General features: G+C 54.8%; 1 protein-coding gene across 5 annotated transcripts in view; it reads right to left on the reverse strand.

The window, feature by feature from the left end:
* Window positions 1–10480, reverse strand: part of EPB41 (erythrocyte membrane protein band 4.1) — a 108095-nt gene extending 97615 nt beyond the window's left edge. Inside the window, exon 1 of one of the 5 annotated variants that reach the window (XM_064172843.1) lies at window positions 10424–10480. The gene's annotated coding sequence lies outside the window, so the exon portion shown is untranslated. Of the gene's footprint in view, window positions 1–31; window positions 92–187; window positions 453–2506; window positions 2525–9507; window positions 9527–10423 lie in introns of those variants that run through there. The other 4 variants (XM_064172842.1, XM_064172823.1, XM_064172839.1 and 1 more) reach the window with 4 other exon arrangements.
* Between the last annotated feature and the right edge of the window lie 3448 nt (window positions 10481–13928).

Consider the following 13928-nt stretch of genomic DNA (forward strand, 5'->3'; position numbering starts at 1 on the left):
CTCTCCCCAATCTAATGGAGCAGGCACTTACCCAGAGATGAGCCAGACAGGTGAACCACACAGGTGAGCCACGAAAATTCATCACGGGGATATAGAAGAGAAAGGAGAAGAGACTTTGGTTAAATAATCAGTTCCAGCTAAACATGAACACCCCCCCAAAGCCACCCTGCTCACACCTGAGTCCTACCCGAGCGCTGCAAACTGAGTTCAGCCAAGCAAGCCGCGGTGGCTGACCCTCCCCAGAAGTGACGGTGAAACCAGACGTTCGTGTTGAGCCACTTCTTAGAAGTGTAAACACCATGCAGGGAAGGGGGGAAGAAAGCCAGCAGCCCTTGGCCTGACAGCACCGAAGGCCGATAACACGGCGAGCGGTGACGCAGGCTGCCGTGGCCGCCGGAGCCGAGGCGGGAGCGGCGCGCAGGCTGAGGACGGTGCCCGCTGCTCTGGGCCGCGCCAGCGCCTCCAGCCTTACATAACTTCTGCAAACTTGGCGAGGGGACGGCCACAGCCCAGTGCCTGCAGCCCCGCAGGGCTCCAGCTGAGCCCTCTAGCGGACCTGAAAACCTCAACAAAACACCCAGAGACCTAATTTAATTAACGCTCCGCCAGAGGCCTCTAAACCCTAATCCTCTCAACAAAAGGATCATTAACTAAATGAAGAGATTCAAGAGAGCAGCGGTGCCCTCAGCCGCAGCGAGGCCAGCTGCGGGACCCGAAATCCAGCCAAATCGTTGCCCCATGGCACAGCCCCATTGGGGGTCTAGGATCCACTCCACACAAGGAGCACTCAGGGCATGCAGGGTCTCTTCCAACCCTGATGATACTGTGATACTGTGAGAAGACCTTAAGATCATCGAGTCTCCCTGTGCACAACTCTTAGACCACGTCCTTAAGCTTCTCATCCAAACACCTCTGAAATGTCTCCAGGGATGATGACTCCACCACTTCCTTGGACAGTCTGTACCCTTTTGGTGAAGAAATTTTTCCTAGTGTCCAATGTGAATGTTCCCGGTGCAATCTGAGTCCATTTCCACTCATCCTATCACATGTTATCTGGGAGCAGAGTCCAACCCCCACCTGGCTCCAGCCTCCTCTCAGGGATATTTCGAGAGCAATGAGGTCTCCTTCAGCCTCCTCTTCTCCAAGCTGAACAACCCTAGATCCCTCAGCTCCAACATGATTCTACCACACTGAGCACAAGACTACACACCTCTTTTGCAGCCATCCTGCCACATCGAAGAGATGGGAATTAGCCCACAGGCATCCTTTGGGATGCACCACCTAGCTGCCGAGCCAGGAGAGGACTTAGCTGGAGCACTGGTTGGTTTTAGTGTTATTAACCATTGATGTAAAGAGTCTGGCAAGCAAGTGAAGGAGAGCTCTTCTTGTGAGAGGCAGCTTCGGTCCTTCAACCAGGGGCTGGTAGAACATTCCCATCTCACCGAGCTCTGCTGGCGTGAATGTCTGGAAGGGGTTTCCTCACTTAGGAGATTAGGGTGTAGGGTGGCAGACAAATTTACAGTACATGGGGTGCAGTCAGTGAAAAGCCTTCCCAGCCCATGCTTTTCACCCCAGTGAGACAGGGATGGAGATTTGAGATTGTTCTTTGTGAGTGGCTCTTTTCTTGGGAAATCACCTCCAGCTTTTGAGACAGAATCCAGAGACTGCCATTAGCATGGTGAAAAGGAGCAGAGGAGAGCTTAATTACAGGGCAGGGACCATTCCCTCTGAGTTGGGTTGTCCGCAGCAGGCTCGCAGAGCCCCTGTGGGATGGGTGTTCCTCGACAGAGCCTTCAGCAGGTGCTGCCTGAGCCTGTGCCACGTGCAGAGCCTGCAGGCAGCAGGATCCTGGCTGGGGGTGTGTGAGGAGTTGCAGAGCCTCAGGCTCACAAAGGTGAGAACCCAAACCTTGTAAGACTTCAAGGTGTAGCCTGCAGAAAAGCTCCTCTCTGCTAGCAGCAGCCTGCACAGGTCTCTCTGGAGATGCTACTGCAACCCCTCTGTAAGTACTGGCCTCCCAACTTGGGTGCTGTATATGAGCACCTCAGTCCCATCAGCAATTTCTGAAGTTCAAATTCAAACTCCAGCCATAGCTTTCAGAAGGACAGACACTGCAGGAACTACTGGTGGGGGAGGCTCTTACGCTGGAGCCTGGCACAACCTAGAGCAGGGCTTCTAGTGTGCTTTAGCACACAACCTCACCTCAGACCAACACAGCCTCTCTTGAAGGGACCTCAGCCCTTCAAGGTGCCAGACAAGCCCAGCACAGGCAGGTTTGTGTTTGGCTGCTGGAAAGCAGTTAGAGGTTGCCATTTTCTCTAAGTGCCGTTCAGCCCTGCTCTCTCCCTGCAGCTTTATGGGATGTGCCTTCAGGACAAGGCTGATGCTGTCAAGGCCCCCTTGCCTGAAGATGCAGGAATGGCTGCTTCCAGAACTAACAAGGCTACCCTGCTCTGACCCCGGGCAGTTTTCAGCAAGCACAGAATAAAGTCCTCTCCATGTTTACCTCCTGGAATAAATCCCATGAGCTCCTGTTTCCCCAGGCCGGGCAAGAACACAGATGGTCACGGAGATTAAAACATGCAGAGAATTAACCACCCTGTGCAAATGAGCTTCTTCATCCAGCCCAAGGCTGCCAGGTGGCTTGAGTTGCAGCACTTGGATGTGATCATCACGGTTTGCTGAGCTCAGATAACAGCCTCCTATCGACCAGAACAGTTTGAAGGCAGCTCATAGTGGAGGTAAGACACAAACTGCTAGAGCCAGTCAGCTGCTGGAACTACATCTGCCTCCTGCTACAGCTGGAGAAGACAAAACAGCAACACCAGGAAACAGGCTGGCCCACAGCACAGACCAGTTCTGCATGTGGACATCTTCTGTACTACCACCACCAGGCAGTTCAGACAGACCAAGCAGAGCTGCAGCCCCAGCATGAGCCATCTGCATGCTGCTTGGGATGCTGCCTCAAAAGCCCCAACTACTGCTCATGAGGGAAATGCCCACCAGCCCCTGCTGCTTCTCCAGAAGGCAGAAGCCTTGGTACCTGGCTGAAGCACAGGATCTGGTTGGATCAGATGATCCTTTGGGTTCCCTTCCAACATAGCATTCCATGAGACTTGGACAGAGAGAGCTGGGCAAAGAGGAACCAAATGAGGTTCAACAAGGACAAGTGCAGAGTCCTGCACCTGGGGAGGAATTATAAACTGCACCAGTATAGGCTGGGAGGTGATCTGCTGGAGAGCAGCCCCAAGGAGAGGGCCCTGGGAGTGCTGGGGGAGAACATCCATGGCACAGCAATGTGCCCTGGGAGCCAAGAGGGCAAATGGGGTCCTGGGGTGTATTAAGAAGAGTGAATCCAGCAGATCAAGGGAGGTTCTCCTCCCCTTCTACTCTGCCCTGGTAAGACCTCATCTTGAGTACTGCCTTCAGTTTGGGGCTCCCCAGTTTAAGAGGGACAGGAATCTGCTGGACAGGGACTGGAGCACCGCCTGACGAGAAGAGGCTGAGGGACCTGGGGCTGCTTCATCTGGAGAAGACTGAGAGGAGATTTAATAAATGTCTATAACTATGACAGTATCACAGTATCACAGTATCACCAAAGTTGGAAGAGACCTCACAGATCATCAAGTCCAACCCTTTACCACAGTGCCCAAGGCTAGACCATGGCACCAAGTGCCACATCCAACCTTGCCTTGAACTGCCCCAGGGACGACGACTCCACCACCTCCCCAGGCAGCCCATTCCAGTGCCCAATGACTCTCTCAGTGAAGAACTTTCTCCTCACTTCGAGCTGAAATTTCCCCTGGCGCAGCCTGAGGCTGTGTCCTCTCATTCTGGAGCTGGCCACCTGAGAGAAGAGAGCAACCTCCCCCTGGCCACAACCACCCTTCAGGTAGTTGTAGACAGCAATAAGGTCACCCCTGAGCCTCCTCTTCTCCAGGCTAAACAATCCCAGCTCCCTCAGCCTCTCCTCGTAGGGCTTGTGCTCGAGGCCTCTCACCAGCCTCGTCGCCCTTCTCTGGACACGCTCGAGCATCTCAGTGTCCTTCCTAAACTGGGGGGCCCAGAACTGAACGCAGTACTCGAGGTGTGGTCTGACCAGTGCAGAGTACAGGGGCAGAATGACCTCCCTGCTCCTGCTGACCACACCATTCCTGATGCAGGCCAGGATGCCACTGGCTCTCTTGGCCACCTGGGCACATAGTGGCTTACTTTCATCTGGTTGTCAATGTTTTCCACCAGGCAGTTTCTAGCTACTCTGCCCCAAGCCTGACATATTGCAGAGGATGGTTTTGATCCATGTGCTGGACCCAGAACTTAGAGCTGGCTACAGTGATGCTTCAGGGTATCGGTCCATCCCAGCTCCCAGCCATGCCAAGCAGCATTCGACACCAACATCAGGCTTTCCAGGCTTCAAGCAAGCTCAGAGCTTCCCAGCATCTTGCACCCCAGTGACGCACTGGCTTGTTTGCAACACCTACAAGATTGCTTTAACTCTGCTGCAGTTGGAGGCTGGGCACTCTGAAGTCTCCCACCATACATTGAGCCTCACATCCCCTTGCTCAAAGCCAGCTCAGGTCAACCATGACCAGGTGTAATTACCTACATGAAAGGAGCTGGCAGATGCCTCTAATAACAGATGTATTTGTGCTGCCAGGACAGGATTCCTCCTCTTTTGCTGCTTCCCAGGGTGCCAAAACTTGCCTCACGTTAAGTGTGCCAGCAAGAACTTAATTCCCTTCCTTGCTTCCAAACATGTCTTCACCAGGAGTGGCAGAAAAGACAGATTTCTCAGTCACCTATCTGTGAGCAGGAGTAGAGAACATTTTAACAGGATTTGCTTAACTGAGTAGTGCAGAGGGTGTCAGTGGCTTTGGTTGCATTGGCAAAAACCTATGGTCCTCCATTTGCTCACCCCAAAGCCAAGCCTGACACACCAAAATACTCCCCTGGACCAGGAAACCCACTGTTGTTGAGCCCTCAGGCTGGTGTGGGACTGCGGGGTTTCTGACAGCCTCAGCACCCTCCCAGCTGCCTCCAAGTCATCAAGCTGCAGGAAGCAGACAGTCACCTCCATTGAATCCCAGCATCCTGAGGGTTGGAAGAGCCTCTGGAGATCATCCAGTCTAACCCCTTTGGTAAGGCAGGGGCACCCACAGCAGCTTGCTCAGGATCACAATGGCTAGGTGGGGCTGGAAGCTCTCCAGAGGATGAGGAGACTCCACAACCTCTCTGCACAGCCTGCTCCAGGGCTCTAGCACTCTCACACCAAAAAGGTTCTCCCCCATGTTTAAGTGAAAATGAAGAAGCAAAGCAATAGACACCTAAGTTCCCTTCCAGCCAGTCCTCCTAAAATCCATGATCCAGAGGCAGCTTCAGAGCATCCCCACAGCACCAGGGTCCAGCTCACAGGAGGCTCAGACAAAGCCATTTGGACCCAGTACTCTCTGCCCTGCAGCAGACATGCTGTGACAGAAGCCCAGCTGGTGCCGGGGTGAGCATGGCCCAGGGCACCCCAGGTTTGCACTGCTGATAGCTCAGGATTTTCTCAGCAGAAGGCTAGAGATAAACCATGTTAATTTGATAGATTAAGAGTCCTTCACAGCCCCTACAAAGCTGCAAGCAGCTGCTTAAAACCTCTTGTGAACCACAAAAAAGAGTTTGGTCTAAGGAGCAGATATGGATTAGAGGCCACAAACACCCTTTTCTTTGCTTTGTGCTAAGTGCATTTTTCCCCATCGTGGTCCCAAAACGAAACCCAGCCCATCAGATCAAACCAGGAAATTCAGCAAACTTTGAGCACCAACAATAGCAGGAGGATTTTCCAGACCTACCAGCTTGTTTTGCAAGTCCCAAATTATGTAAAGCTCTGCTCTGCCATTGTCAGGGAAGCTGCTGTGTTGCCACTCAGTGACAGAGCCAGCTGGCACCATGCCACTCTCCTGGAGGGGCTGTACTCAGCCAGGGCAGCAGGGTCTTGTGCAACACTACAGGCTCATTCCTAGGCACCTTCTGTTGTGGCTGTCACCATGCAGAAGGAACTGCTTTTCATAGAATCATACAATTGGATAAGCCCTCTAAGATCATCCAGTCCAACCATCAACCCACCACCACTACGGCCATTAAACCATGTTCCCAAGTGCCATGTCCACACATTTCTTGAACACCTCTAGGGACAGAGACTCCACCACCTCCCTGGGCAGCCTCTTCCAAGGTCTGACCACTCTAGCAGGAAAGAAATTTTCCCTAACATCCCAGCTAAACCTCTTCTGATGCACCTTGTGGCCATTTCCTTTCATCCTACCACTTGTTACTGGAGAGAAGAGACCAACACCCACCTTGCTACAGCCATCTCTCTGGAAGCTGTGGTACACCTAATTGTTATGTGATTAATCATCTTCCCAAGGACTGGGTGTGTTTTCCAAACCCTCACCCTGCCCAAATTCTAAATATGAAACCACCTACCCTTGCAGAGTCTTTGTGTCTACAGGGCTTTGCTGTGCCCAGTGGTGAAGGATCTCTTCTATCCCTGAACTAATCCTTGGATTTTCTGCCAGTTGTGATATGCTGGAGGGGCAAAGCAGTTATCACTGCACACACGTCCTCGAAAACACAACACCAGAGCCTGAGCTCACCCCATACTCAGCACCCAGCTGGAAAAGCCCGAAGGCAGGTGGGACAGGAGCCAGCATCCCTGGGGCCCCGCTCTGAGGATGATCCCTGTCCCCTGGCCGTGGCCTCACACACAGTCCTGGTGCATTTGCCTAATTAAGAGCTAATGAAGCGAGGAGCTCTATCGTGAGGCCGGCAGGGGAGCAGATGTGCCCTCTGAACCCAGCCGCTGCTGTCTCTGGGGTGAATCAGCAGGAAAAGCTCAGGCTGGGATGCTCAGCCCTTCCAGTTCAAGTCCCTGCTGCTCGGTCAGAGCCAGAGAAGGAGAAATCCCTGTCCATCAGCAGCCTCTAGTGGGGAGAAGCACAAAGACCATTTTGGATAAACCCTACCAGCCCTGTGACATGCGACCCAGCAGCCCATCTTGGCTGTCCCCACAAGTTCAGCGGGGACACCCTAACATGGTCCAGCAAAGAGACCCTTACAGACACTAACCAAACCCCACGGCCTTGGTGGAGTGTGGCCTTGGCACTGTTGTGTTAACAGCTGGATCTTAAAGGTCTTTTCCATTCCAAACAATTCTATGGTTCTATGATCCAGCATGTGAAGCTGCTCAGAAGGGTAATCCCCACCAGCAGCCATAGTCCTACAGGGCTGGTCTTGGGCTAAGCATGGAAAGCTGTCTGCAGCATCTCCCAGCAAAGCCTGACCCAGAGCCTTGTACAAATCACTAGTGGGGGGGGGAAATCCATAAAAGGGACAGTCAAAATACCCAAATCCTTTGCACCAAGAGATCTCAAAGCTGATGGTGGGTAAGTTCCTGTCACCTGAACCACACCTCAGACAGCTCTCACATCTCCACCCCACAGCATCAGCGTGGCTGAGAACCAGTGCTGACCCCAGACTTTCAGGCACCGCAGTCTTGAGCCTCTTCCTGCAGCTGGGCAAAACCAGCACTGGGCAAAACCAGCGCTGGGCACAGAGACAGGAGAACTGCCCCGTTGGGCAGGGACCATCTGCTGCCTGCTGTCCTCTGGTGCCCACAGAGCTCAGCAAAAGCTCAGTTACATATTAAATCAGTGACATATCTTCAGTCCTCTGCTCAGAGAACTACTGCCATTGTTTTACCCTCCGAGCGATATTCACTCATCTGCAGCTCTGAAAGGATCGTTCCAGCCGCGGAGCAGGGAAGACAGGGTGAGGAGAGATGCAGCTGCCAGCGGTTCTGCAGGCTGCCGAGAGGAGAGCAACTCCACCACCGATGAGCAGGCACTTTCTCCCCTCGGCAGGGATTCAGATCCTCCTGAGGATGCCTGAAGTTTCTCCTGAGCATAACGCAGACCCAGGTGAAGGGATGGGGAAAGCCACCACCACCCACAGAATGGCTCAAGCATAAGCACAGGGAAGCAGTTGGATGCACAGAGGGACTTCTGCCACTGATTTGCCACTGCCATCACACTACACAGAAACAGCATGTGCCCCAGTCTGGGCAAGAAACAAGAGGCAATGCCAGCACCGTGACAACCTTGTGGAGACCCATGTCTGCACACACGCTGGCATTCAAGGGGAGCCACACACCCGAGGGGATACAGACTGCTTCACAAGTTTTCACTGTTTCCTTTCAGGGGCAGGCATGGCTGAAATGTGTCGCTCAGGAGCACATTTGGTCATGACCAGGACAAGAGCTGCAGAGGCAGAAAAGGGAACCTCAGCACCTGAAGCTTTGGCACGGGAGCAAGTTACTCCCACACCTAACCGGGTGACTCCAGCAAGCTGAGGACATGGAGGAGAGCGCACATGCTGCCGCCAGCAGCCCTAACCCCGTCTGTCCTGGAGTCACGCCCAAACCTTCAGTACAGCCTGTAGAAGGAAGCAGTAGAGGGTTTGGGGTGAACCTAACTTGCTCCTGCCCCAGGGCAGTTCCACCCTTACAGGAGCAAAGAATTATCACACCCTCAGCCTTCCCCATCCACCTGCTCCCACTGCTAGGCCCACTGCAGAGCAGAGCAGAGTACCAAGGGCTGGTTGGTGCACCCCACACGGAACCTCATCTCTGCACACCTTTGTCCAGTCTGACCCGGCACAAGGCAGACGTCGCCTGACACCAGCCCCTGCCCACCACCCACCCGTGCTGGCAGAGCTGTCCTGCAGCTGTGGCAGTAACCCTGCTGCAGCAGCTGCCAACATTGCCCAACCCCAGATTTCAGCCCCAGATCATCGCTGTGGCCCCCAGAGAGGATAGACCACCCCAAGAGCCGCTACCACAAGCAGCACAGCAAATGTTTTTCCCCACGTGGGAGCCTCGTCGTAAGTCAATCTTCGAGCGAGGAGGCGGCTGCTGGCAGTGGAGAGCCAAGGCACGCCCCCCATTGCAACACAGCCCTAAAGATAGCCAATGTCCCCGCCGGTGACTCTGGCCAGCAGCTCACACCCAGAGCCCACCGGGAAGTGGGGAAGGCAGAAGCCTCCAGCAGAGTCTACAGCACAAATAGCTTCACCAAGCCCTCATCGCGCTACGGCTGTAGCAGTGTGAAACTCATGCCACCGCACGCTCCTCAGGCTGCAACATCAGTGCAAAGTAGTCCCTGCCTGCAAGGGGACGTGGCGAGAGGACCCTCGGTGCTGCAGCTGCGCAGAAAGGCCGATGGCGAGGCTCGAGCGTGGCATCGATCCGCACCAGGACAGGTATCGGCGGCAGGAGGAGGCCATCGGATTTCAGAACTGCCTTCGCGGGTGCAGACAGCGTCTTGGGGAGGGTACAGTGGGGCTACCCCAAAGCCTCGGGGCTCAGGGGCAATCCAACAAGCACCAAACACCACCAGAAAAACAGAGCCGGACTCAGATGCCAACACATGAGCTGCCATGACCACGGGGCGCAGAGGGGACCTGACTCACCAGGGTTACACCCGTAGGAACACCGCTACCGGGAGAAAAACAGCCTAGTTCCGGAGCTGGAACATCCTGTGGGGCAGAGCCCCTGCAACCCATCTACTTCTAGAGTCTGAGCCCACTGTGGAACCCCACCACGGCCCCACAGAAGCACCCCAGCCCTCCACACCTCATGTCCTCCCCACAACCCCACTCAGGGTTCCTGCTACAGCCCCACTGCACCCCATTCCCATGACACTCACCTTGCACCTAGTCTGATCTCACTGGTTCCCCCCACCCTCCCCTGCAAAGGACATCTCCCTTTCTGTGCCACACGCTTAAAGACCCCACTGCAAGTCTCTGGTCTCCCTCAGGCAGAAGACACTCCCATTGCCCCCACAATGCCCCTGCCCCGCACCTCACTCACTGAAGGTCTCCCACACCCTGTCTGAACTCCCACACAGTACCATAAAACATGTGAGATCTACTATGACCTCTATGGGTGCCCTCAACCCAAATCACCCCACACCCAGTCTGACCACACTGTGGTTTCCCCCACCCCACAGCACTCCATGTTCCCTCGTAAACCCCTGGCTTCATGACCAGCCTGTCCCCCCCCATATGGTCTCGAAGCACCTCGAATCCTCCTGCAACCTCACAACCCAAAACCAGCCTGACCCACCACAGACCTCTCCAGTGAGACCCTAAGCTCCCCACCCCATAACCTGCCTGGCCACCCCACCGCGTGCGCCCAGATCACCCGCAATCCTCCTATAACTCCCCGCCCTATAAGCAGCCTGACCCCACCATGACCCCTCTGAACATCGCAGGTCCCTCTATGACCCCCTCAACCTCCCACTGGCCTGACCCCTCTGTGGGAGCCTCCAAGCCCCGCTACGTCTCCCTGCAACCTCCGACACCCCCCGGCTCCGCGCCAACTCACCCCGTCCGGGGCCGCCCGACCCCGCACCGCGCTTCCTCCACCTGCACTGCAGGCACCGCCCCCGCTGACGTACGCATGCGCACCGCCCCCTCCGCCAAGCTCCCGCCTTCCATTGGTGCCACCGCCCGGCAAGCGGCGCGGCAAGGAGCGGGGCCAGCGGCAGCGCGGCTCTGCAGTGGGCGGGGCCAATAGAGGGCGGTATGTCGGGGGCGGGATCAATAGGCCACGCCTCTTCCCAGGCCCCGCCCCACACCCTGTGACGCCGCCGACCCAAATAAGAAGAAAATGCTCCTGGAGGATGCTCCCGGGTGGGTGGCAGCCCCAGAGCGTGGCAGCGGGCTCGGCTGTGGTGGGGCTACCCCGAGCCCGAGTGCACTTCCCCCCTCCCCTAAAACCAGCAGGGTCGGGGCCTGTGTAGCTTTTCCTGCTCGGTGGCACCAGTGTCCTTTTTTCGAGGAAAAATATCTGCCTGCACCGGAGGAGCCTAGGGAGCGCCATACTGTCCCAGGGGCCAGGGAAAACTAAGGCACTGCTGTCTTGCCCAAGGGGGATGCAGGAAATGGGGAAACTCCACCCTGCCCAGGGGACTGGCACAGCCCCACCCTGTTCTGGGGGCTAAAGGAGCCGGGGAAGCCCCATCCTGTCTTGGAGAGGTTGCAGCGTGGCTGAGGCTGATAAGGAGCAAAGGCAGGGTCAGATCCTCACACACCCCACACATCAGGATCCCCACACACCCCAAAAGCTCGGCCTTATCTCGGCGCACAAGAGGTGGTTGTGGGTGATAATGGAGGGACTGGGATGGCTACCAAGGTGGCAGCAAGCAGGAGTTTGGCCCCTCGCCAGGAACGAGGATTTCACTGCCCTCCCTCCAGCCTGTCCATGATGGTGACCCGGTGGTTATAGTGGTGTCCTGGTGGTGACATTGGGTGCCCCAGGCTAGGCTTCTGGAGGTGGATGCTGCCCTCGGGGCCATGCTCAGCAGCTGTGTGTGCCCAGTACCCACTCAGCTCTTCTAGCGTCAACAGCCCATAGCGCCCTGCCTTGGGGACAGCGTGTTCCCTGGGGAGAGCCTGGTGCCACCTAATGGCCACCAAAGACCCTGCCGGCGTCCAGAGAGCGACAGGACATATCCCGCTCCTGGCTCAGAGCCTCAATGTTTGAGTCCCCCCATCAAATTCCTCTCTCCGAGGATCCCCCAGTCTGCTCCATGGGAGGAGGAAGATCCTTTCACCCTCACCACTGTGCCAGGCAGAAGGAGAGCAGGGAGCCTCTGGTTCATGTGATGAGAGTGGGATGAATTTATAAGCTGTTAAGCCAGGCCAAAGCCCCTTGTGGTCTGGCCCCGTTATCACAAATTTCTGCTCACATCTGCTCCCAGGGTTATTTTTAACCAGGAATTAAGGGCTGCTGAGGCCTTCAGCAGAAGGGAAAGGAGGCTTTTCTTGTTCCCACCAAAGCAGAAGCCAGAGTTTTTGGGCTGCAAAGGTGCCCATCAGACATAAACACCACTTCTGCTATTGTTTGGAGAGGGGACAGGACCCCTTAGGGATCCCACTCCCCTCCACATCCAGCTGTCAGAATTGAAAGGGGCCCAGCACTGGCTCCAGCAGCCTAGCGGCACTGGAAAAAGGCTGGAGAGGAAGCCAAGCAGGAACCTTGCACAGAGGGATGCTACCAGGGCTATAAAAAATAAAAGCAATGTATTAGCACTGGGCAATGTGCAGCCTTAGCCTGGATTAACACCCAGAAACTGAGTTAAGGGCAGGAGAAAAGCTCAGAGCAGAGCTTGAGGGCAAGGGGAGGTACAGCCCCAGCAAGGCTCTGACAAAAGGATACAGGAACTCTTTAAATGCCTTGACCAAAACCAGCAACATCATCAGATAAATCATTTACATTTCCAATTGGTTACAGGAGGCTGACAGCTCAGGAGCTTCTGCAGGCTGAGAGAGCAAGACGAGAGGGGACAGTGTGCTAGTTTGAGCCTAGCTAGAACGTTTTGGTGAGAAGAACTAGATCACAGGCTGTGAAAGGAAAACAATGGTGATGTCTACTTCCCCCACAGTCTCGCTAAGGAGTTTGGGAAGAAGAAATTAAAACATTAGATAACACTCTCACCGTTTTTCTCTCGCTCTTGCTGGGGCTGCTGGCTGAGCTGCATCTCTCTAACACACCCTTCCATTCGGCCTAACCCACTTTGCTTCCTAAAACCTCTTGGCTGAACCTCCATTCTTCCTTGGGACTGGGGTAAGGTTGAGAGGGGCAGCGGGAAGGTGCAGGGGTGGTTGAGAGCCCCTCCTGGGGACTCAGGTTTCTGGGAGGGGAGTTGTGTTGCTGTATTACCATTTACCTTGTCTATTTCTGTATATAACTGCATATACTCTAAATATCTGCTTGTATATTGTGCTAGCTGTAAATATAAGCTTCATTCATATTTCCAGAGCCGGCTGAGTCTAGTCTGGGTGATTTCTAAAGGGGGGGGGGGGGGGGGGGGGGGGCGGGGAACACCCAAACCATCACAGCCAGGATGAGACACATGCCCTTAGCTGACATCTCAGCAGAGTTGGGGGCTGCAGGGCAGGGTTGGTGATGGCTGAGATCATGCTCCAGCAGCCAGTTCTGCTTTGGGGTGAGACATGTGGTGGGGTGAAGCCACTGTTCCTGCCTGACTGGGGCAGGAATTCATCCCAATTCCAAGAAGTGAAAGGCTGGGAAGGTCTACCATTACTGAGAGATTTCTTCTAAAAATCATCAAAGACTGAACACAGATAGTAAGACTTCAGAAGCACCATGGATCTGCTAAGGTGGCCTCTTTCAGAGCTACAGGCACCACGTCCTTAATGGCAGAGACTGCACAGGCCTGGCAAGAAGGGAATCCCACCACTGGAGAGCCAGGTCCACACAGCTCTCCATGACCCTGTCCCAGTAGCTCCAGCAGGGACCTGCTTCATTTACAAACACCAGTGGTTTTCTCACCTGGACCTTGACTACCCCAGGGACACCCAAGATGAACTGTGACCTACCAGCAAAGACTGCAGCTGAATTGTAGCTGCAGCTCAATTTTGCATGTGTGGTATGGAGAACTCCGGCCCCTCTCCCACCCTAGAGCCATTTCTGAAAGAGGTTAAGGAAAGGGACAATAGGACATAGTCATCCCAGCACTAAAAGCTGCCAGGAGCAGCACGCATCAGGGATATGTTTCAGCCTGGTTCATGACCGCTGCACACTGGAAGAGATCCTCAGGTCTAGGACATCACTGCAGGCAAAGCTACTGCTTGGATGTGGCACTTGGTGCCATGGTCTAGCCTTGGGCACTGTGGTAAAGGGTTGGACTTGATGATCTGTGAGGTCTCTTCCAACCTTGGTGATACTGTGATACTGTGATACTGTGACAGATCCTTTCTTCTATGAAGAAACCCCTTCCTAGGCTCAGATCATCCAGAAGGAAGCCCTGTGCCATACTGTGCCTCCTGCAGTGCACCATACAACTCATGTTTCCTTCTCCTAG

The sequence above is a fragment of the Pogoniulus pusillus genome, chromosome 37 (assembly GCF_015220805.1).
Source record: "Pogoniulus pusillus isolate bPogPus1 chromosome 37, bPogPus1.pri, whole genome shotgun sequence".
NCBI lineage: Eukaryota > Metazoa > Chordata > Aves > Piciformes > Lybiidae > Pogoniulus > Pogoniulus pusillus.